This window comes from Ceratotherium simum, chromosome 21, assembly GCF_057802395.1.
Source record: "Ceratotherium simum simum isolate JZ-2026a chromosome 21, ASM5780239v1, whole genome shotgun sequence".
Taxonomy (NCBI): Eukaryota; Metazoa; Chordata; class Mammalia; order Perissodactyla; family Rhinocerotidae; genus Ceratotherium; species Ceratotherium simum.
This window is the reverse complement of record NC_141920.1, coordinates 20700523-20724793: the sequence shown is the minus strand read 5'-3', so window position 1 is coordinate 20724793 and position 24271 is coordinate 20700523. Positions and strand designations below refer to the sequence as shown.

Below are 24271 nucleotides of genomic sequence, written 5' to 3'. Positions count from 1 at the left end.
CAGGGTTCCACTCTGCTGTACATGGGGTCACTAGGAGTTGGAATCAACTCCATGGCAATAACAACAAAATCATCCTTTACATTATACTGACTAATAAAAGATAAGACCCCTGAGCCAAAGACCTGACAGGATTTTAGTTTGGAAAGTAGTGTTTACCTGAGTAGAATGTTGAATAGAATATTTTTCAACAAAAGTTCCTCCTAGGTCTACACCAATAGCGAGGGATCATCCTGAATTTACTTGCTGATTGTTTCTTCTCAGAAACCAGTAGTTCTTCGGCACATCCACCAAAATTTGTGAAGCTCCTGCTCGGTGCTGGCATCCATGCTGTATGCTGTGGGTACAGTGATAAACAGAACAGTCATGTGCCCTGCTTTATGAGCTTACATTCTAGTTGTGGCTCTCTTGTCTTTATTTTACCATTTGCTTCCAGGTATTAATCATGTGATCACTTCTGCCTGAACAAAAATATTTGGCCTGGAATTCCTCTCTCTTTTTTTTTTTCTTTTGGTAGGAGTAAGGCATCTACTCTCAGGTGTCCTATTACAGTTAAAATCAGGGTGGTCTTAAATTATAATTATAGGAACTATTATGATTATTGTTAAGAGTTACAATAGATCACATTGATTGTACACTTCACTGTTTTGGACTGAATATGTTCCCATAAAATTCATATGTTAAATCCCTAGTGTGATAGTATTTAGAGGTGGGGCCCTTGGGAAGTAATTAGGCTCACATGGGATCTTGAGGATGGAGCCCCCATGATGAGATTAGTGCCCTTATAAGAAGAGAAAGTAGCACCAAATCTCTCTTTCTGCCATATGAGGATACAGCAAGGAGATGGCCATTTACAAGCCAGGAAGAGAGTCTTTACCAGGAACCAAATCTGATGGCACCTTGATCTTGGACTCCCTAACCTCCAGAATGTGAGAATTAAAAGTCCATTGTTTAAGTTGCCTGGTCTGTGGTATTTTGTTACAACAGCCTGAGCTGACTAAGACATTTACTTTATATCCATCACTGTGCTAGACACTTATCTGAATATTCTCTATAATCTTAACATGTGTGGCAATAGGTACAATTATCATTATCATTATGCATATTTTACAGATGAAGAAACTGAGGAACAAAGAGGTAAAGCTACTCGTTTAAAATCTAAGGTCAGAGCCAGCCCTGATGGCCTGGTAGTTAAAGCTCGGCACTCGCACTGCTTCAGTGGCCTGGGTTCATTTCTTGGTTGTGGAACCACACCACCCATCTGTCAGCTGCCATGCTGTGGCAGCGGCTCTTGTAGAAGAACTAGAAGGACCTACACCTAGGATATACAACAATGCACTGGGGCTTTGGGTAGGAAAAAGAAAAAAAAATTAAGGTCAATGTAATTCCAGAACCAGTATCCTTAATCTTTTCTCTTTGACTGGGAACCCAGAAATGGAGAACTCATTTAGAATAACCAAACCACACTAGCCATACTGGTGTTCAGATCTATTCTCAATTAAAATATACAAGAAGAATATTTAGAGGCATTCCATCATACAGAAGTTATGCTGACTTTAATTCTAATCTCAATTCCTCCCAGAGAAGTCTCAGAGGATAAGAACCACGTCTTCAATTTCTTGTATTCTCCCACAATATCTAAAAAACATATAAGAAGTGTTCATGGAAATGAATTCATTTGTTTACATGGGTTTTCCCAAGCACAGCTGTGGGAGGAGAAGGAATGCGTGATTCAGTGGACAACTCTACACTTTCTCTCTCTGGAAAAGAGAAGTTGAAGTCATGGAGGATGAGATAGGATCCACCAGAGTGTGGATTTACCACAAAGCCCGTGATTATGTTTCATACATCACCCCAGTTCTTGGTGCAATAAGTTCTCCACGAATATATCCTCAGTTGAAGAATCCAAATATAAATTATAATCATAATTATATCAACAGGTTAATGTTTATTAAACATCTGTAATCACAGGGTGCTAAGTGCTTTAGATATTTTCACATTAAATTCTTCTAGCAACCCCTTGCAAAAAATACAGTACTAGCCCCTTTTACACATGAGGGACATGAGACTCAGAATAAGGTATTCACTCAAAGTAACACAGAGCTGTGACTTGAACTCAGGAAGTCTATATCCAGGCTCTTTATCACAGTGCTCAACCATCTCCCTCATCCATGGGAGGGATGCAACACCTGATGGGCTATGGTCACCAGGGGTGGAGGTGCCCTGTGGGAGGCAGGAGAGTATAGTGCAGAAGGAAGCAGGTCCTGGAATTAGGCTGCCAGGTGAGTATGAGCAGTTCAGCAGGAAATGTCCTACCCTTTCTAAGGCTCAGTCTTATTCCAAAGAGTTGCAAGGATTAAATGAGAAAATACACGTCAGCCCTCAGTGGAACATGGTAACCAATTAATAATTGCTTATTATTAATATTATCAGTATTATTATTAGATATTTGAATGTAGTTCCTTCTATTCTGAACCAAGCTGAACTCAAGAATAACACTGAATGACACAAAATCCAGAGTTGCTTAGGGTCATGGGCAACAGATGCCCAGTCCAAAACCCAGCCTATTAAAATGGCTGTACCCTCCATAGCTTCCCCTATGCCTTCTATCTCTTTGCTATGTTAATGAGTTTTAATAACCCTTTAAAAGAAAACCTTTTAACATATTTTCTGTTTATCTCAAATATTTCCTTCCTTTGTCCTCAAGGTTGGGCAGTAATTAGAAAAAAAATTTTCTTTTCCTTTCTTTCTCAGATCCTGCTGAAGTTGAGCAGGGCCTGGCTCCTTGCCCACCCACCTTTATTCCAGATGTTACCCTGGCGAACCTCTCAGGCTGTAACCAGGCAACCATTGGGAAGAGGGCCCTCCTGGCTCAGGGCCGAGAAACAGAAGAAAAACAAATAGGAGGATGTCTTGAGCCTTCTACTTACTTTGGTTTTCCAATCTCATTTCCCTCGAACTTTTATTATTTTTGTAATGGAAACTGGGGGTTGGTATCTGGGCTGTCTGTTCACACACCAAATGTCCGGTCTGTTCTGGAGCAGGGCTAGATCTGGGCTCTGTTTGGATTTGATCCTATTGATCCTGATTCGGAACTATGACAGCCAAGGAAAACATTCCTACGCCCCCTTTCACCATACTGGAAAGGAAAGCATTGCCCATGTGGCTTTGTAGTGATGAAGATCGGGGCCCAGCTGAAAAAGGGCTCTCAGGCAACTGAATAGCTTTGTGCAGATAAGCTAGGCATCCAAAATGGACTTTCTCTGCCCTGTTTTAAATCTTAAAACATCTCTTTGATGCACATCCCTCTTGCCCTCTTGCCTCTTGCCTGGACTATGGGCTAGTCTTCTCTGTGGTCTCCCTTTATGTGCACAGCTTAGAACTCAAGTCCTCCCATCCTGATTCTGCTGGGAGATCATTCTGGATACATAAGTAGTGATATCATGATCTCATTTAAACCTCTTCAGTGGCTCTCGATAGACTACAGCCTTGTTTATCAAAGTCTGGAACCCTGTCTTTGAGAAGCATCCTTCATCCATTCAACACTTATTTCCTGAGTATCTATCTTATGCCAGGCATTGCTAATCTTCCAGATCCTTTGGATATATCTTGTAAACAAAATAGAGAGGAACCCTTGCCCTCGTGGAACTTGCATTCTTGTGGTGGAGGGAGATAATAAATTAGCAAGTAAAAAATATGATATGTCAGATGGTGTTGAGTGCAATGAAATCAATAAAGCAGGGACAGCCACCAGGGGGTGCAAGCCTGGGAGCAGTCTGTGAAGGGCTCATTGAGAGAGTGACAGTTGGGAGGAGATCAGTAATTGGTGACAAATCCAGCCAGCCAAGAAGAGGATATCTGAAAGGAGAATGTTTCAGGCAGAAGGAAGAGCAAGTGCAAAGGCCCTGAGGTGGGACCACGCCTGATGTATTTGAGTTGTAACAAGGTGGCCAGTGTGGCTGGAGTGGAACAAGGTAGGGAGAGAGCAACAAGAGATGAGTTCAGAGACATAGCATGGGGACATACTTTATAGACTTTTTAGAACATTCTATAGACTTTGCTTTTTACATGAGGTGAGAAGAGAATTCATGGGATGGTTTTGAGCAGAGTAGTGACATGATCTAATTTGCTCTTAGAAGGATCATCATTCAGGCTCCTGTAAAAATTTTTTTGCTGTAAGACAGGGGCCAAAGCAGGGAGACTTGTTAGGAGACTATTGCAATAGTCTGGTGAGAAATAATGAGAGATTGGGCCACAGCAGTAGTGGTTTTTGCCAAGGCCTCTTGTTTGATGATTCTCTCCAAATAAACATCCTCTTTCTGGTTGAATTCCTCTAGCCACAGGGAACTCCCTCCCTACAAGATGATCTGGACTGTTTTGAGGATGCTTAGAATTTCAGTTATTCCTTTTAATGAGCTGGAGCCTGTCTTCTGTAGGTTTCTTTTCTTCATTATTTTGGTTTTATCCCTTGAGTTCATTAAAACCAAACCTTGCTCCTCTCCTCTGAGACCATGTCCTCTTGGGCCTCCTCTTCTCTAAAATCAACATCTCCAGCTCCTGACTCCTTCATCATATGGCATTGTCCTAGTTGTGCCCCTCTATCCTGGGCTCCCTCCTGTGAATGTCTTTAGCTGGGAGAGTTGTATCTTGACCATCTTGGCAGGTGGGGTCTGCAAGGAAGCAAAGGCTGTGATCTGAATCTCCACCCTTCTGTAACATTTAGTCATTGACCTCTCTGTGCCTCATTTTATTTTTTTTTTTAAAGTGTAGACTAATTTATTTCCATCATCTTTCTTTTGGGGGCATGGTAAGAGTTAACTTCTAAACAAACTCACACCACTTTGCAGATGACAGCAAACACCCAGTGTAATATTATCCTTATAAAACATATCTTTCCATAATGCGGTCCAAAGCATAGAGAATATTTTTACTGTAGCATTTCCTGCCATTAACATTTTCCTTTTGCAATCTTCAGATAGTGTTATGAGAGAGTTTGTGTTATAAAAAGCTACATAAGCACTCTCACCTTGTAATCCACTGTAATAGCGTTAGTTAGACAGCCATAGGCCATTCTGTCTTCTTTTCCTTCCCTCCTAAGTGTAACAACACTAAAGTGTTATATCTTTCAGAGCTGGATGAGATAATGTGTCTTAAGAACTAGCTGTGAGAGGTAGAGAGCATAATATCGAGGTGGTACTGGCACTCTGAGAGCAAATAAGTGTGTGAAGCTTGGCAAAATTCCCATCCCAATTGGTAGCCACCAAGCCATCACACATGCATTTCTGTTGGAATTACTTTATTAAAATAAAATTGTACCCCAAATGATGGTAGAACAGATGGATTTGGGAGTATCAAAGATGGAAATGATTTCTTTTCTATAAGTTGGAACTAGGGGCTGCAGCATATGCTGGACAAAGAGGGACATATGTATTTTAGATCTACAATTACTTATCAATTATCAAACACCTATCAGAACCATGGACTAGCCCCTGTACTTTGTTATAAGGCTAAAAATATGAGTTAAATAAGCCCTTGCCCTTGGTGGACTTGAAATGGGGAAGAAAGAAATGTCCTCAGACAGTCACAGTGCTAGAAGAAAATGCAAAGCGAAGATGTGGTAAAAGGAGGCAATGATTAACACCTTGAAAATTATTTAGCAGTTCTCCAAGGATATCAGTATAAAACACACCAGCGAGCTCTAGTGACACAGAAATATCATCAGTTTAGTGTAAAACAGGCCTAATTCTGGAATCTGGAATATGCCCCTCAGCAGAAACTTCTATGTCCCACTCAATATCCATTATTCTCTTCTTCTTTAGGAAAAAACAAACAAACAAAAAAATCCCAATTTTATTTATTCAACTAACGGTGCCCAACTGGAAGTTGACATTTTCCAAACTCCCTTACATCTTGGTATGGTCATGTGACTAATTACTCTCTAAAGAGATAGAAGCCAACGGGTGATGTGGTGGCCTCTTAAAGAGCTGGCAGAGCTGGAAAGTGCCTCCCTGCTGCTTCTCTCCTGCTGTCTGGAATGAAGATGGTAATAGCTGGAGCCTCAGCAGCTCTTTTTGAGACTAGAGGCTGCATGCTAAGGATGGTGAAGGCTAAAGATAGACGAAGTCTAGGATCTCTGATGAATTTGTGGTGTAGTTATACCAATCCTGGATTGCCTACCTATGAAGCCCTTTACCTGAAAGAGAAATGATCCTCAATCTCGTATATGTTGCTTTTACTTCTAGTCTTTGTCACTAGCAGTGAACGCAAATCCTAACTGACATATTTTACTTGCTGTTAAATGGAACATGGAAACTAGCACGTGGAAGGCACCCAATAAGAATACTTTCTCTTTCATCCACCCACCATCTCTCCTTATAGGAAAACTCTTATTTTGAAACCAAAGAAAACTTAGGACGAGTGATTACAGAGACAAAAACATTGTAAGGTAGTAGAGAGGGCATTCAAACAGGAGCTCTCAGGAAGGCAATTACCTTTTTTGTGAAACATTTGCTACAAGTGAGAAGTGAAGAATGAAGTCTTGAGAAGTTTAGAGAAGATGTGAAACACTCCATATTGCTCCTTCCTTATCAAGTCACTTGTGGTGCCACTGAGGTCACATGGAAAGGTTTTGTGAGGGTCCTATTCTGTCCATTTTTAAGACTTTATCCAATCTTGAGCAATGGATAGTAGAGGGGGCCTGGTTTGGGGTCCAGACATAGGAAACTGGACAGAAGGTCAATGAATGACAGAGTTGTTCAGATGTCAACCATTAGATTTAGGCTGATTATAGGGGTCAATTGGACCAGAGGGGTCTGATATCCTGGAAGGGTAATATGGCATTGCAACACTGGAAGTCAGGTAGAGACAACAGTAGGCTCCATAAGAGAGTGGCCAAAGAATGGGCTATGGGTTCTGGTGTTGGCAAGTAACACAATTAAGAATCATGTCTATTTCCAAAAAATGAGCTTGCATTCAGGTAGCTGAACTTGTATCAAAGAAGAACCTTAGGTAGAGCAGGCTTGAAGATAGCCAAGGTTTAAATGGAGTGCGTGTAAAAAACTATTTGAGAAAGATCAGCAGGTACCAGCTCCTTGTTCAGCTAGTTCTAGTCAGAAGTAATGGAGGCTGAGAATGGGTTATTTCTAGCTGTCCCATTAACTTATTTAAAAACTTTATGAGTGACACACGTTCATCCATTGCTAAAGACACAATGCGGAGGCACCAAGGCTGAGAACCTGAAAGAGGGCTGTGCTGCCAATGGGCTCACGAGGATGCTCAGGCAGACAGCCCAATCCGGAAGGAAAGCATCAAGTCATCTTCAAAGGGGAGGATCTCTAGGTCCAAAAAAAAAATATTTGTATAACAATTTTCATAATAGATTATTCATAATAGCCCAAAAAGTAATAGCTGAGGAGTCCATCAGTAGAAGACTTGATAAGCAATCTGTGGTATATTCATACAATGGAGTACTCCTCAGCAAGAAAAAGGATAGAAGTAGTGGCACGTGCACCAACAAGGTATGAATCTCAGAAACTGTGCTCAGCGAAAGAAGCTTTGTTCCTTCTCAGTCAGCCCCCACCTCCACACCACCAGAGGCAACCACCACTCTGACTTTTTTCCCACCATTCATTAGTTTTGCCTGTTCTAGAACTACATATAAAAATATGGACTGCTTATGTAAGGCGTCTTTCACTCAGATTAATGTTTTTGAGATTCAGCTATGCTAACATTATGTGCATCAGTAGTTCATTTTTTTATTATTATCCCTGAGTGGTACACCATTGTGTGAATAATCCATCTATTGTTTATTCGTTCTTGTATTGATGGACACCTGGGCTCTTTCCAGTTTTTTTTTTTTTTTTACCATTATGAATAAGTCTGCAATGAACATTGTTATATAAGTCTTTTTGTGGACTCATACAACTCCTACATGGGAAGGTGATATTTAATTTTCTAAGAAATCACTAGACCTTCTCCAGTAGTTGTTCCTTTTCATACTCTCACTCTCAATGTATGAGGGTTCTGATTACTCCACATACTTGACATACTCCACATACTCCATAACATATGGCGCTGTCAATCTTTTTAATTTTTGCCATTTTGGTGTATTTGTAGTGGTATCTCATTGTGGAGAATACTGCTCTTAAATCTATGAAATAAAATGCACAGATTTATAAGGAAAAATATTTATCTTGAAAAATATCAAAATATATAAAATATTTGAAATACATTATTGTGTGTGATTCTTTATTAACATTAAATAACAAGATCTAGCATGAGACCAAAGAACTCTACAATTTTGAGGCCATTGAAGCATACACAAAATTTCAAGACAGCAGTGATAACTGCATTGATATGAAACTATCTGTGGTATCTATTAGTTACCAAGTTTGAGGTATTGCTAGTATAACTGTAATTGTTCCTTATAGTCATAATAGAAGGAAATGCTAAATTTCACATAGGAGTTAGTAAAAATGAAGATGTAATTTTTTTCACTGAAGTTTATAGACCCCAGGTTACAAACCTCTGATGCAGAGGCTATAAAAACATTCCGTGGAAAGGATGGTAAGATTGGGGAATCTCTTGGGTACTATCTAATTCTGAGATTCTAGGCTGTTATGATGCAACCAGCTATAAGGTTAAGGCATGAAGTGAATTAGATTAAAAATGAGGGCTTGGGAGCTATTATCAAGGAAGAAGGTTGGTGCCAGAGCAGGAGGTGGACGGCAAGGCAAGAAGAGGCCGGGCAAAGGAAAGGAGGCTGAAGCAAATGTGGAGACTGCACTAAAGGAGACAAGTCTCACGCTCTAACTCAGTGGTTCACCACCATATCTGTTCTTTAGAATCATCTATGGTGGTCTGAAAAATAAAAATAAAGTATCTTGGTTCTATCCCTGCAGATTTTGATTCAGTAGTGTTGGGTGGGGGCTGAAATCAGTATTTTAAAAAATATATCCATTGGTGGGTTAAATGAACATTGATCGTTGAGAACCATTATTCTAAATAGGATGTTTGTGGCATGAAGTAACTGACATGTTTGGGTACATGAAGGAATGGGACGAATGGGACAGCAGGCCAGTGAGGTCAAGGCTGGGAGGAAGCCAGGGAAGCAGATGGGTGATAGGAGTGGAGTGGGCAAGAGGCTGGGATATAGGCTAGAAGGATGGGGGAAGATTATGAGGTTGTTAGGAATTATTCTTTATAGTCTTGGACAGGCATTCAACCTGGATATGCATTCAAAGTAGGGATGAGTATCACTGTGTGTTAGTTATGTGAAAGTGGGTATGAGCTTGTATTAGTCAGGGTTCTCCAGAGAAACAGAACCAAAAGATACATAGAGAGATATATAAGAGGAGAGTTGTTATAGGAATTGGCTCACTTGGTAACGGAGACCAAGAAGGCCTATGATCTGCTCTCTGCAAGCTGGAGAACCAGGAAAGCCGATAGCAAGTAATTCAGTCCGAGTCTGATGGCCTGAAAATCAAGGAACTGATGGTGTAAGTCCCGATCTGAGTCTGAAAGCCTGAGAACCAGGTGTGCTGATGTCCAAGGGCAGGAGAAGATGGATGATGTTTCAGCTCAAGCAGAGAGAAAGTGAATTCACCCTTCTTCTGCCTTTTTGTCCTATTCGGGCCCTCAAGGGATTGGATGATGCTCACCCTCATTGGAGAGAGCCATCAGCTTTACTCAGCTCACAAATTCAAATGCTAATCTCTTCCTGAAACACCCTCGCAGACACACCCATAAATAATGCTTTACCAGTGATCTTGATATCCCTTAGCTCAGTTAAGTCAACACAGAAAATTAACCATCACAGAGCTTTACAGCTGAGAGAGATTTGAATATAGTCAGAGTTTTCATTCCCTGCTTATCTCACTTTTGCTCAGTGTCAGGTGCTAAGAAAGTCCAGTCTTTAGAAGCAATCAATTATGAATAATGGTATCTAGATTTTTGTCTTTGCATTCTGAGTTTCACGTTTTTTTTTTTTTTCCTTGAATGTTTGGGTAGAAATCAAAGGCATCTGTGAGAACTGAACTCAATGGAAACATACACCAATGATGCCAGATTGGCCTGTGAAGGTTGAAGTAGATTAGACTAAACATTTCACCACACCCTCTTAAACAGTTTAAGGTCCACGGCACATGTATAGGTCCAGTTGGCCCTATCTTCTATGATTTTAAACATATTTCAATAAAAGTTGGTTTGTATAGAGAAGCTTTAGAGATAGATGAAGAGAATATAAAATAATGATAGAGTTGTTTGTAATAAATGATAGAAATTATCTATAAATGAGAACATTATCCTCAAAACAATTACCTTGAGAGATTAATCACATAAGACTTTCATTGTTCAACAAATTCCTGGGGCTCCTTTCTAGGAACTAGCTCCAGAGCCATCTGTAAGATCACAAATTGTGATCAGTAGGCATGTGGGACCTGCTATACACGCTTTCTTAGATTCCCTTGGCCATACCTGCCTGCTGAGCTCTATGCCACTTGCTGGATGGGAAGCTTCCCCTGCCATTATTATTCTGGTGCTGTCATTGGCCTTGGTCTCCCTTTGATTGAGGGCTGGCCTCTGACATGGCTTCCACTGAGCCTTCCCCAGTGAGAGCCCAGGACCGACACGGCCAGCACCACAGAGGCTTTGACTCCTCCCTGCTCTTCCAAGCTGAGACGCAGTTCTCTATGATTGAGCATAGGAGTTCATGTTCTCCATGTCCACAGGGGCTGTGTCACACAACTCTGAAGTGTGGAGGTGTTAGTGCCCCACAAGGAAAACTTGACTAACGAGAAGTAGGAGACAGGAGGGAACGACAGATAAATGCTGTTCCCTTCTTTCCCTGATGGGCTATTCCAAGGCGTGGCAGTTCTTTACGGCCTATTCAGGGGCATCCTGTATGAACCAGCAACCAGATGTGTTTTCTCATAGTGCTGTGCACGGTGTATTAAAGCACCGCCTTGTATTTGCTCTCCTTCTCCGCCTCCCTTCCCTTTCTCCGTCACCGTCACTGTCCTGGGACTGCATCTCTTAGAAAATATTAGTACAGAAACTTTACATCAAGCTGTTTTCTAGGGAGCCTGGTCTAACACCATACACTACTCAGTTGTCTTTTTCATAAGATTCATTCAAACTCAAGGAGCAAACTCTCCCTGGGATTCGGGATGGTAAGAAGAATACTCCAGATATGCTGGAAGAAAATTCCGTAGTATAGTTTCACAATGAAAACGGTAGCGAAAGCAAGGTTTGGCCACCCCATAGGTTGAGAATAGGACCATATATCTTTGGAATTACATGCCCTGATATGTTTGTTGAAAACAAAGACACAAACAATCTGAAAATTTTTATCTAAAACAATTTTCCGTTCTCTCATTCTGTTTATTCTATTTTCCTTCATAGCTTTTATGAATCTCTGAAATTATATTATTTTCTCTCTTTTTCTCTCTCATTAGCTTCCTAAAATGAAAACTTCATATAGACAGGAGTCTTATCTGTCACGTTTATGGCTAAATTCCTAGCAGCTTGAATAGAGGAGCTAGAATCCTTGTATCACGCGGTCAGAAGAGATTTAAGATATTGATCTTAAACACCCATTTACCATTGATTTATTGATTCATAGATTTAACAGACATTTATACAAACAGACCTGTTTCTTCAAATTCTCTCCATAGCAACACTTTAAAAGTGTCTGGATTTTTTCTTTGTGAATATTTCTTGTGACTGAGAGCCCACTAGCCCTAGAAGAGCCATGTATTAGGTCCAAGCAGAACTGATATTCAGCTGATATGCACTTATATAAATGAACCAGTTGGTAAAATCATGAAATACTTCCATTTCAGTTAATAAGTAGTGTAATAGTAACTGTGAAAAACTATATGATTACTTTATAATATTATTTCTAATATACAATTATTAGCTCAAGTTAATTATCATAGGGTGTCCCAATGATCATAGTTAAATAGATTTCTCGACATAGAATGATTTAATTGATTATAAAGATATTGAATAAAGGAATATCTCAGACACTATTATTAGGATTAGAAAACTTTTAATGTAATTATTAGTTTAGCGGAAACTGGAAAAGGCTTCGACACCATGAATAACATCATTCTGGTAAAAAGAAAATTTCTATTTAATGATTCTAAAAGTATCTAATGATGCCAGGACAGTAGTGGCTGTGAAATCAGGTCCTGAGAGCAGTGTGGGCATGGATTCTGGCCACCCTATTTGGCTGCTGAGTGGACCAATGTGACAGCAGCATAGGGGGGTGTGATCCCAGTCCGTTGCTCCAGATTGACCCAGACTGGCAGCGGCACTGCAAGGAGGGGTCAAAGAGCAGGCATTCCAGGTCTGGGCCACATGGAAAGTGCCAACACCCAGGGGTGGGCCTAGGTGTGCCATGAGGTCCGCACTCACTCAGCTGCCCTCAGGATGCAATGAAGTGCTGGACATCAATAACCTAATGACTCACTTACCTGGCGGAGTCAGCGGACACATTTTATAACATTTCTTATGTCAAATCACGGCTTAGACAAAAATGTCGTTAGCTAGAGACCCTTATCCAACAGAAGACCACACCAGAAATTTCCCAAAATCAACATATGATTTTGAAATTATTACAAGGCTTTAATAACTGTTTTGCACTATGACGTCTATGAATGATTATGATGCCTAGTTAGTAGAGTATTTAAAATTCTACCTATGTTTTGGTTGTTGCTGTTGTAATTGTAGCAGTAGCATTATACATTTTCTCACTGTGAAAATCATTTTTAAAGTAGTTTAAGATTCATAAGAAGCTGCAAAAATAGTGCAGCATTCTTGTGTACCCTTCACCCAGTTTCCCCCAATAATGATATCACACATAACCATAGTACAATCCAAATCAGGAAATTAACATGATATAGTGCTATTAACTTGAGTTCAGAACCTATTCAGATTTCACTAGGTTTTTACATTCACTCTTTAATTTGTGTATCTGTGGGGGTTACCTCTATTTTTAAGGACTCTTTCCTTAGGATCTCTGTGCCAAGACCATGGAATTTTAGCCATTGTTAGGGAGAGGCAGAGCTATACACGTGTGCACCTCCACGTACTCACATTCCTTTCAGTTAAGAATATTCATCCCATATGGAGAAATAGACCGCGTTTATTAACCACTCCAGAAAGTATGTAATTTCATTAGATCGAGCTCTGTCTCTGGGCATTGAGTCATAGGAGGGAATGGCTCCCCAGCGACCCAGAGCTGCTATGACACGCTCTGTGGAGACCATATTTTGGGGCCAGCTGGTCGAAGGCACTGCTGGAATCCCAGGCAGAAATGTGTAATGGCACGCCAAAGGCTGCCGAGCTGTCATAGCCCAAGTAGGGTTATTTGTGGCTTCCAAAGAGGGGCTGTAACCTTTTATGTTATCCACAAATCTCAGCCTTCACGAGTCAGGGAGGAAATGCAGCCATGCTGTTTGACCTAGCTAGCTCTTTCCCCACCTTGCCTCCCTCCCCCTCCTACCGCCATTCCACTCCCAGCCTTCAGAAGCCTGCATAGCTCTTCCAGAGAAAAAGACATGACACCAGATACTACCTTCACTGGTGCATCAGGCCCAGCCAAGATGGCCAAGCATCCCTTCTGGTTAGATGGGGGAAGGTCCAAGAAAGTTGTTGACAAAGTGGAAACTTTCTAATTTGAGGCCCTGAACATTCTGTATTCTTTACAAGCAAGACAGAAAATTCTTGCTTCTTGACTGGAGCATTTTGAATGGCAGCTGTAAGCCTGGGACAGTCACGTCTACATCTGACTCTCTTGTCATCCATCAGGCCAGTTAGAATGCCAGAGCTCAAGAGTATCTTTGCTATGCTTTGTAGGGCATGTGGAGAAGGGTTTTCTGTTGTCACTTGACAAAAAAGTGGGGATCGAATTACTTTTTCTCTAGCAACTTTTTTGATCTCCTTGTATATTTATTCACTTATTTTATACACCAAGGGAGTCAAATTAGTGAAATTATTGCAAGTGTGGGCTCTGGAATCAGAAAGTCTTGGGTCTCAATCCTGCCTCTAACACTTACTGGCTGTGTGACCTTGAGATTAGACTAATATTATGGGTTGAATTGTGTTGCCCCAAAATTCATATGTTGAAGTCCTAACCTATCTTCAAATACAGTCACATTCTTAGGGTCTTTGCAGAGGTAATCAAGTGAATGTGAGATCATTAGGGTGGGCCCAATCCAATATGACTGGTGTCTTTATATAAAGGGGAAGTGTGGACACAGACATGCACAGAGGGAGAACGCCATGTGAACATCAAGGCAGAGATTGGGACGATGCTTCGACAAGCTAAGAAATGCCAAAGATTGCCCAAAACCCACCAGAAGCTAGGGGAGAAGCCTAGCACAGATTCTTTCCTCACAGCTCTCACAAGGACTAGCCCTGCTCACACCTTAATCTTGAACTACTAGTCTCCAGAACTGTGAGACAATAGATTTCTGTTGTTTAAACCACTCAACTTATGATACTTTGTTACAGCTGTCCTAGAAAACCAATACAGCTAGCTACGCAACTCTGAGATTTAATTTTCTTATCCCTAAAATGTAAATGTTGACTTGAGCCGTGGTTCTCAGTGGGGTCCCTGGACCAGCAACATCAGCATCACCTGGTAAGTTATTAGAAATGTAAATTCTCAGAGCCCCACCCCAGATTTACTGAATCAGAAATCCCAGGGAGTGGGACTCAGAAATCTGCGTTTTAACAAGCCCTTCATGTGATTCTGATGCATGCTTAAGTGTGAGAACTTACAGTATTGTAGAAAGGATTATATCAGAATAGTATATTTAAAGTTCTTAGCATAGTGCCTGACATATAGTAAATACCTAATATATAATAAGCCACAGTAGGATCTTCTCAAATATTTATAGAACACTTAAGGTGTTCCAGTTACTAGAGGTGTGAAGATATATAAAATATGGTTGTTCAATAAACTGGTGGAATTCACAACCATGAGAAAGACTTATAGGCAATGATTAACAATAATGCTGTTAGGTGTTATAACATTATTGTTTAAAGTATGCTTTGGGAACACAGTAGATGCACTGGAGCAATGGTAAGTCAAGGCAGATGTTTTAAATAGATAGATGATGGAAGGAAGGAAGGAAGGAGGGAGGGAGGGAAGGAAGGAAGGAAAAGAAAGAGAGAGAAAGGAAGGAAGGAAGGAAAAGAAAGAGAGAGAAAGGAAGGAAGGAAAAGAAAGAGAGAGGAAGGAAGGAAGGAAGGAAGGAAAGGAGGGAGGGAGGGAGGGAGGGATGGAGAGAGAGAGAGAGACAGAAAGAAAGAAAAGAAAGAAAGAAAGAAAGAAAGAGAGAGAGAAAGAAAGAAGTTAGGTAGATGATAGATGATAGATAGATAGATAGATAGATAGATAGATAGATAGATAGATAGGTAGATAGACGTAATCAAGAGTTGTATAAGAGGCAACTCTAAAGTGTGATTTATTATTATGAAAATAATGTTTGTTTGGCAATTCATTTTGTCTTTTAACTTGCATTATCTAAATCAATTCTCACAACAGATCTGTGGTGTAAGATGATATCCAGGGAATAATAGTACCTAACTATTAAGGGCATAATGTTAACACCTAACCTATTACTATTGGGAAGATTAAATGATATCATGCATTCAATGTGCTCAGAGCAGGGATAGGCATTTAAGTAGCTCTCACTAAATCTTGTTGCTATTATTATTATTATTTTCCTACATTGTTTTCATTGTTCAAATATAGAACTGAGATTCAGAAAGGAAATTTACTTGCTATAAGGGACATAACTGGTCAATCAAAGAGCCTCGTGTCAAGCTCTCAACAGATGGTCCCCATCCTTGTCTATTTCCTCTGTGTGGTGCAGTCTCTCCTATGAGACGTGTAAGTTTCTCTTGGCCCTTGCTGTGATTCCTATGACTGCTCCACCAGAACATCTGCTCCTGTAACTTGTGGCTCTCATTCAAATGACTATAATAGGACAGTTCATCTCTGTGTTCAGTGGCTGCAGGATCTGATGTTTCCAAGAGAACAAAAAGTCGAGCCCTGGGATAATGATTTTTGGAAGGATAGTCAGAATGGTGGACATTCAGAGTGAAGGAGACTGTATCAGGCTATAAGACTGTCCAGGGACTCAGGAAACCATTTTGCTGTTTCCCTTTGAGTTTGGGGCTCATCTTCAAGACAAATTTGCATGCTCAATAAATAAGGGCCACTTATTAATGTCCCACCCTTCCTGCAGCATCTGTCCTACGGCAGGGCTTGGAGATACATTGGAAGCATTCTAGTAGGGGAGTGAAGGAGTGAAAGGTGGGGTCCCTGTGTGCTTTAAGAGTGAATGCCAACAGTCTTCCAGCCACAGGAGACTCAGACCCAACCACTAGGAGCCAATTCTTCCCAAACATATGCATACATCCACATATGCACACAAACATTTCACTCAACATGTACTTATTGAGCACCTATACTGTTGCTGCACTAGGTCAGGTCCTTGTGCATGTGACCGATAATGAACAAAATGCATCTAGCTCCTATCTTATTGATGTTGAGCTTGAAGAATGCCATCCTAGGACCTGAAATCCCTTAAGAATCTTAAAATTAACCCTTTTTGTTAAGTTAGAACTCCCTTCCTCTGCTGATATGCCCATCTCTTCTGATGGGCAGTTCTTCTTCTTCTGGTTTTCCTTTGAAATAACAGAGATGCAGGAAGTAAAATGGCAAGATTGCAGGAATCAGAAGACTTGAGTAGGAATCCAGGCTCCTCCCAAACCAATTAGGTAACTTTGGCCAAGTGAGACCTTTTATCTATGGGATAAATGTCCAGATCAAGGGATTGAGCTCTTTGGGGAACCTGGTTGTGGTTGTATGGCACATGGCTCTGAAGCAGTAAAGAAGCTAACCATTCATTCTTACCTCTTTTGGGTCTTTGACCCTATAGTTACAGTAATGTTGGTCACTGTTACTGATAACCACTCAGTGGTTTATCATGATACATGTGCATTTCCCAACCACACCAAGTTCAAATGGTGAAGGAGTCTTCAGCCAGTTACTCAGCATTCCAGCCTGCCATGGGTTATGTGATCTTTATGATTGGATTCCAAGCGTACCCTGTTAGGGACATTCACCCACCAGAAGAGGGAAGAGAGATGATGGAAGAATTCATAGAAGTGTTATAGGCTAGGCTGAAAGAGGTGTGCATCACTTGCCCGAATTCCATTGACTAGAACTCAATCTCACGGTTGCACCTAACTGCAAGGAAGGCTAGGGATATAATCTATCTGTGTGCCTAAGAAGAAAGGGAAATAGATTTGCTGAGTGCTTAGCAGCCTCTGCCATCGACCTCCTTAAGAAAGTAAAGAAAAAGTTAGACCTTGTATCCAAAAACATACACAAGCACCCAAACACATGAAAAAATGGTGATTATTTTTAGAGTTTAACACAATCCCTGAAGCCACAGTCCCTAGGATAAAAACCACTGATACCCTAGCTCCTCAGAGAAAAGGATCAGATAAGAAGTGATGGGTACTTGTCAACATCATTTGGTAGCCTACTTAGTAATAAACAGACCTTGATTGAAGCCTTTGAGAATTCACCTTTTGGAAAGTGAAAGAGGGCATTGCTATTGGTGTCAGTCACATATGGCTGTTACCTGCTCAACTTCTCCAGATCTGGCCCAGGGGATGTAATTTTCTGGGAACATTTGACACATTTCCTTTACAAATCAATCAATAGAACAACCTATAATGTAGAAGAAGGAAATCTAAATGGAAAAGAGCATGAGAAAAAGTATTTTACTTCCTCTGTCCCATTTTATGTCTCCCTATCCCAGTGCTGAGCCAATAAGTAGAGGGGTCACCATAGGGCCTGGGATTCATATAGGAATCCCAGAGCATATACTCTCAAGGTTCCAACTCTAATGGCTCAGCAAGCTTCTATCTCTCGTCTCCATCTACCTACTGGGTGAAGAGAAGTTGAGCGTAAGGCTGACCAAGTGAAAAGTCGGGAATATGGGATTTTGTCAGGGCCCTGCTGGTAAATGATCATGTGCAATGAACTCTTGAAAGGGGACCTGAAGTCTTATTACAAAAGAAGAACATGGTGTAATATACAAAGCATGATCTTGGGAGCAACAGGAATTAAACATGATTTCTAACTCTGTGACTGTAACTTTCAGAGTCTCTGTTTAGCATCCGTCAAAATGGGAGAAATGACATTTACTCTTCAGAGTTGCTGTGAAGATTAAATCCAATAACTTCCCTAAAGCACACAACACCATGCCTGATCCACAGTGGGCACATGGTAAGTGCTAAAGGTAAAGAGCTGTCTTCAGAGAGAAAAAAAAACACAAAGCAATTTCTGCAGTGCATACATGTGCGAAACCATATAAACTGAAGGGCAATTACTAGTAACTGATAGAAATCTTTGGGCAATATTATAATTGTATTTCTGGAATCCACTGTCATGAACAGGATGAGTTTGAATTCAGTCTGAGATAGTCTATATTTATATACATCTTTAAATTATCAGAAAACACAGGATCAAGCTAGGGTTAGGGCCTCATCACTCTTCCTCACCCTCCAAACATAGAGTGAGAAAGCTGAGGCTGAGCACTGTTGAATCCATAAACCTCTCACCCACCCAGTATGAGTTCTGGGAACTCCTCAGGGTTTGGGGAGGAAGACAAGTTCCTTTTGGAGGAAAAACTATCAGGACAGGAACTGAAGCCCAGTACTACTCTGTCCAGAATTCTTGATTCTCCAGATTAAGTGGAACACGTAGGATATTTCACAAGCCTTCTAGTTGATATTTTTTGGAGACATTAACTTGTACCTTCTTAACCCAGTCCCTGCATTCCAGGAGCAGAGAGAGAGTAGGGGGCTTTAATCTTAGGTTCTTCGTTTCCATCTGTCATTCAGTGCACAACACATATACTCACACAGATTTTCTAGGGTCATCCTTGCTAAGGAAAAAAAAAACAACTAACATTCTCTTTAGGATGGTACTATTTGTAGGTATTCTGTTTCCATTTTACTAAGGGAGAGAGAGTCATCTACATGCAATGATAAAGAGATTTATAGAAGCATATTTAATTGGGGGATAAGAGAAAAGAGACAGCTCCTGAAGTTAAAAGAAGTTGCTGTATTATCTATTTATCAGCTAACTGCCTGCTCCTTACTGCCATTCAGTGAGCTGGGCATAGCTTGGTTCTTAGTCATGGGAATTTGGGGGCCTCACCAACCAGTCTCATAGAGAATTATCAGGTATTTTGGAATGGACCTCCTGAATACCACACGATAGAGAGTGGCATCTGGATTTCCACGGGAAAGATAAGCAGACCAAGGAAGAAAAATTATGTCTCTGCAGCCAACCAGAGGAGCCCCAAAGAACAGGGTAGGAGGCAGATGCATGTCTTAATTGAGGTTCCTTCAAGATCCTGAGGCAGAAGCTTAGATGCAGATAGTTTATTTGGAAGATGATTCTAGAATGCACAGGTGTGGACATAGAGAAAGCAAGGCAGGGAAGATAGAAAAGTCAATAAATAATCTCCTGTTGAAGACCTTCTGAAAAACTGCATAGAATGTATTTCAGAATTATCCCACTGGATGACTGCCTCCACCTCCCATGAGTTGAGGGTTGCTCCGGGGTGTTCATTCTCCCACCCCACCACACACTTCTGCATTGATCCTGAGTGTGGCAGAGCAAGCTCCTGCAGCCTGCAGAAAGACTTCAAACAGGGAAGTTGTGAAAGATGTAGGCACTTGATGTGTAAAGCTGGGAGCTCTCTCAGGGAGTATGGGAGCTTGCCATTAGCAGTATCTACTACAGCAGAATTAAAATGCAAAGAATTTACCTTCACCAAATCTTTGCAGCTAGTAAGAAGCAGAACTATCATTGGAACATAGGTCCCTTGGGCTCCAAATTATAAGGAGTTCAGAAGAAACTATAGCTGACATAAAATTTAAATTCAACACATGACACTCTGGATTATAAAAATGTGCCACGACTCATTCCCTAAGATAGAAATTGAGATATCATTTCTATTAAGCAAGAAGAGATTGAGGGAAAACAGAGGGGAAGAGAACTAAAATTATATGGAACAATTAAAATAATCACTGGAAGCATTAACAAGTAGAATTGACAGTGTGGAAAATTGAATTGGCTAAGCAGAAGCTAAACTCAAGAAATAAATCAAAAACACTGAGATTAATAATAACAGAGAAATGAAGGGAACGTTAGAAAATTTGACATTGAACGTGGAGTGTCAATATGCATATAATAGAACCTCTTATAGAGGATATGGGGAAGTAGATGATCAATGCTATAGCAATAGAAAGACATGATCAGATCTTCAAATATAATAACCATGTTCATAAATAAAAACATATATCATCAACTCACTAGCAGCTAAATTACTAAAGGCCTGTTTGAGGGATTTTGAAGCAGAAAAGAGCTATAAGGAAGACTGAAAACCAAATTTGATATCAGTAAATAAGAACACTAATGATGAACTACTAATATAGTTATAAAGTGTTTTTTTGTTTAATGCACAACTGTACTCATAAAAAGATATGCCTACTTCTGTTTTGCATACCATCTACTACAGATGTTATTGTTGGTGTTCTGGTTAAGTTAGAAACTTGTAGAATTTTAGATATTTAACTTTCCTTATAATCAAATCCATTAAGAAACCATTCCCCCCACATGCATGTTAATTCCTCCTGTTCCTTTCAATGATTTATATCTGAGAACTGCCCTTGTTGAGAATAAGGGACAAGTTTCTGGAAGGCCATTCTCAGTCAACATACTTCCCACGTTTATCACCTCCACCACTCACATACTGCAACTCTCCACCGCTCTAAATGTCTAACACTTTTCCAACACTATAATTCACATACATCTTTGCATTTGTTTTTCAAAGTATTTTTAATTGAGATATAATTTACGTGCAGTAAGATTCATTTTCTTTAGTGCAATTTTCTAACCACCAGCAGCATCAAGATATAGAACAATTCCATCAAGCTGAAAAGTTTCCTCATGCTCTCAACCCCTTCCCCCACCTTATGCCCATGACAACTATGAATCTGTTTTCCGTCCCCTTAGTTTTGAAATTTCCAGACTTTTTTGTAGTTTTTGAATGTGGCTTCTTTTAGTTAGTATGACACATTTGAGGTGTATTTGTGTTGTTGCTTATATCAGTAATTGATTCATTTTATTGCTGAGTAGTATTCCATTTAATCCATGTACTATAGCTTGTTTATCCATTCATCCATTGAGGGATATTTGGATTGTTTGTAGTTTTGAATGATTATAAATAAAGCCACTATAAACATTTTACATACAGGTTTTTGTGCAAACTTAAGCTTTCACTTCACTTATGTAGTTAGGATGGAAATTTCTGAGTTGTAAGGTAAGCATAGCGTTGAATTAAAAAAAAAAATGTCCAACTGTTTTCCAAAGTGGGTGTAGCATTTTGAATTCCTATCACCAATAAGTTCTAGTAACAGTGTTACTAGAATATGGTATTGTCTTTTTTTCCCGATTGTAATAGGCATGTAGTGGTATCACATGTGGTTTTAATTTCCATTTCCCTAATAACTAAGGATTTCGAGCATCACTGCATGTCCTTATTTCCCATTTGTACATCATCTTTTGTAAAATATCTGTTCAAAGCTTTGCCCATTTTTAAAATCAGGTTGTTGGTTACCTTATCACTGAGTTTTGAGAGTTTTTTACCTATTCTAGATAAAAGTACTTTATTAGATAAGTGTTTTAGCAAATATTTTCTCCTAGTTTGTGGCTTGTGTTTTCACCATCTTAACAAAGTCTTTTGCCCTTCCCCCAATGGCTTAAGTCTTTTGATTCATGAGGTGTGTTGGGGGCTGAATTATGTTCTCCTCAAAATTCATAGGTTGAAGTCCTAACCCCTGGTACCTCAGAATGTGATCTTATTTTGAGATAGAGTTTTTATAGAGGCGATCAAGTTAAAGCGAGGCCATTAGGGTTGGCGTTAATCCAATCCAAGTGGTGTCCTTATAAGAAGAGGAAATCTGGATGCAGACATACACAGAGGGAAGAGGATGTGAAGACAGAGGGAGAAGATGACCGTCTGCCAGCTAAGGATAGAGGCCTGAACATACCCTTCCCTCATCGCTCTTAGATGGACCGAACCCTGTCAACACCTTGGTCTTGACTTCTAGCCTCCAGAACTGTGAGAAAAAAATTTCTGTTGTTAAACCACCCAGGCTGCAGTACTTTGTTATGGCAGCCCTAGGAAAGAAATAAAAGGTGGAAAATCTGGGTGGGGTTTCTTTTCTTTCCAACAGCAGTGGCTCCTTCCTTTCCCAGGCCTGTAATATGAAGGATGTTTTCTTCAGATTCCTCCTTGCCCCTATTCTTTCTCATTAACTCTGTGGAAAGGATCCCACAAGTGAATACAAATGGCCTTCATGTACACTGATCGTGTACACCAGGTTTCTACAATCTTATGCTAGTTCACCCTCAGCCTTGAGCAGTTTATCAAGAGTTTAGCTTCTTACCCTCTTGTGCAACAGCCCTGTTTTCCTCCCATGCTCTGCCTCAGGCAAACCAGTACATGTGTTTTGCTTTTCCTTAGAGGCACCTGTCTTTACTGAAATTTCAGACTAGTCGATTTCTCTGTGACCCCAGATCTTTGATGGATTCAAGAAAAATGATGAGTTTGTAGAGTATCCAGCTTTTTCTAGTTTGTAAAGTGGGAGCAATCCTCTTTTCGGTTTCTGACATCCTAAGCAAAAGGCAAAAATCTCTTTGCACTTCAAAATCCTATATACATTTTGTTCTTTCAAGAATGCCTTTCTCCTGATCTGTTTCTTGGGAAACTCCAACTCATTTAACAAAACTCATAAATCTTGTCACTTCCTCCATGAAGGCTTCCCTGACTCCTGTGAATAGAGTCAGTAGATAAAAGTCTATATTCTCACAACACACTGTGTACACCTCTATTATTATACTTGTGTTTCAAGTATTTCTTAATATGCTTGTTCCTCCCACAAGACTATGAAGTCTCTGGAGGCAGACCCTACATCTTTCTGGTTTATCTTACCTCAGCCCTTAGCATAATTTCTGCCATGCAGTGAGGACTCAGAAAATGTCTGAGACCATGACTCAGAACATGACCTTTCAATTAAAAGTCTCTTGAGGAAAAGTGTTGAAAGGCTGGTCCTTCATTCTAACAGGCCAAAGTAACACTGCAGAATTCCACATGGAGGGGAGACTTCCTGGCCTCTTGCTTTTGAGATAATCCAGTTGTTTCTTTCTTACAATATGTACCTGCCAGGCACATCCATGGCCAAGAAGAGATATGCATTGGCAGTCAGACATATGGCTAAGAGCATAGGCTCTGATGTCAGGCTGCCTTAGCATCTGAATCTTAGCCGCTATAATCACCAGCTGAAAGATTTTCTGCAACTAAATATTACAAAGCTGTTTCCTTATCTGCATAACAGCATCTACCTCAGAGAGATTGTTGTGAAGGTTAAATGTGAAACATGTAAAGTACTTGGCACATAGTAGATGCTTCATTAACACTCCACAGTATTAGCATTCTTGTTTGTTTACTACTCCATATCATCTTCCCTAGGTGCCTGGGGCTAGGCCATGAATTCCATTGGTAGAGTCATTTATCTCCAGATCAATGACATCTTTTCCAGAAATCTGTATCACAATCTTTAAAAGTTACAACCACGAAGTTCACTCAAGCGGAGTTCTTTGGAAGTGCGATGATTTAATTTTTTTTTTTTAAAGATTTTATTTATTTATTTTTTCCCCCCAAAGCCCCAGTAGATAGTTGTATGTCATAGCTGCACATCCTTCTAGTTGATGCGTGTGGGACGCGGCCTCAGCGTGGCCGGAGAAGCAGTGCATCGGTGCGCGCCCGGGATCCGAACCCGGGCCGCCAGCAGCAGAGCGCGCGCACTTAACTGCTAAGCCACGGGGCCGGCCCAGCGATGATTTAATTTTATGTGTCAATTTGCCTGAGCTAAGGGATACCCAGACAGCTGGTAAAACATTATTTCTGGTTGTGTCTGTGAGAGTGTGTCTGGAAGAGATTAGCCTTTACATTAGTAGATGGAGTAAAGAAGATCGCCCTCACCACTGTGGGGGGGCCTCAATCAATTGGTTGAGGGCTTGAATAGAATGAAAAGGCAGAGGAAAGCGAATTTACTCTCTACTTGACCTGGGACGTCCATCTTTTCCTGCCCTTGGACATTGGTA

At 40.5% G+C, this 24271-nt stretch overlaps 1 long non-coding RNA gene across 2 annotated transcripts in view; it reads right to left on the bottom strand.

Annotated features, from left to right (window-relative positions):
- The window catches only part of LOC147914220 (uncharacterized), a 52693-nt gene that overhangs the window by 13749 nt on the left and 14673 nt on the right, over positions 1-24271 (bottom strand). For both annotated transcript variants that reach the window (XR_015555587.1, XR_015555586.1), the window contains exon 2: positions 157-334. This is a non-coding gene — a long non-coding RNA (uncharacterized LOC147914220). The remainder of the gene's footprint in view (positions 1-156; positions 335-24271) is intronic.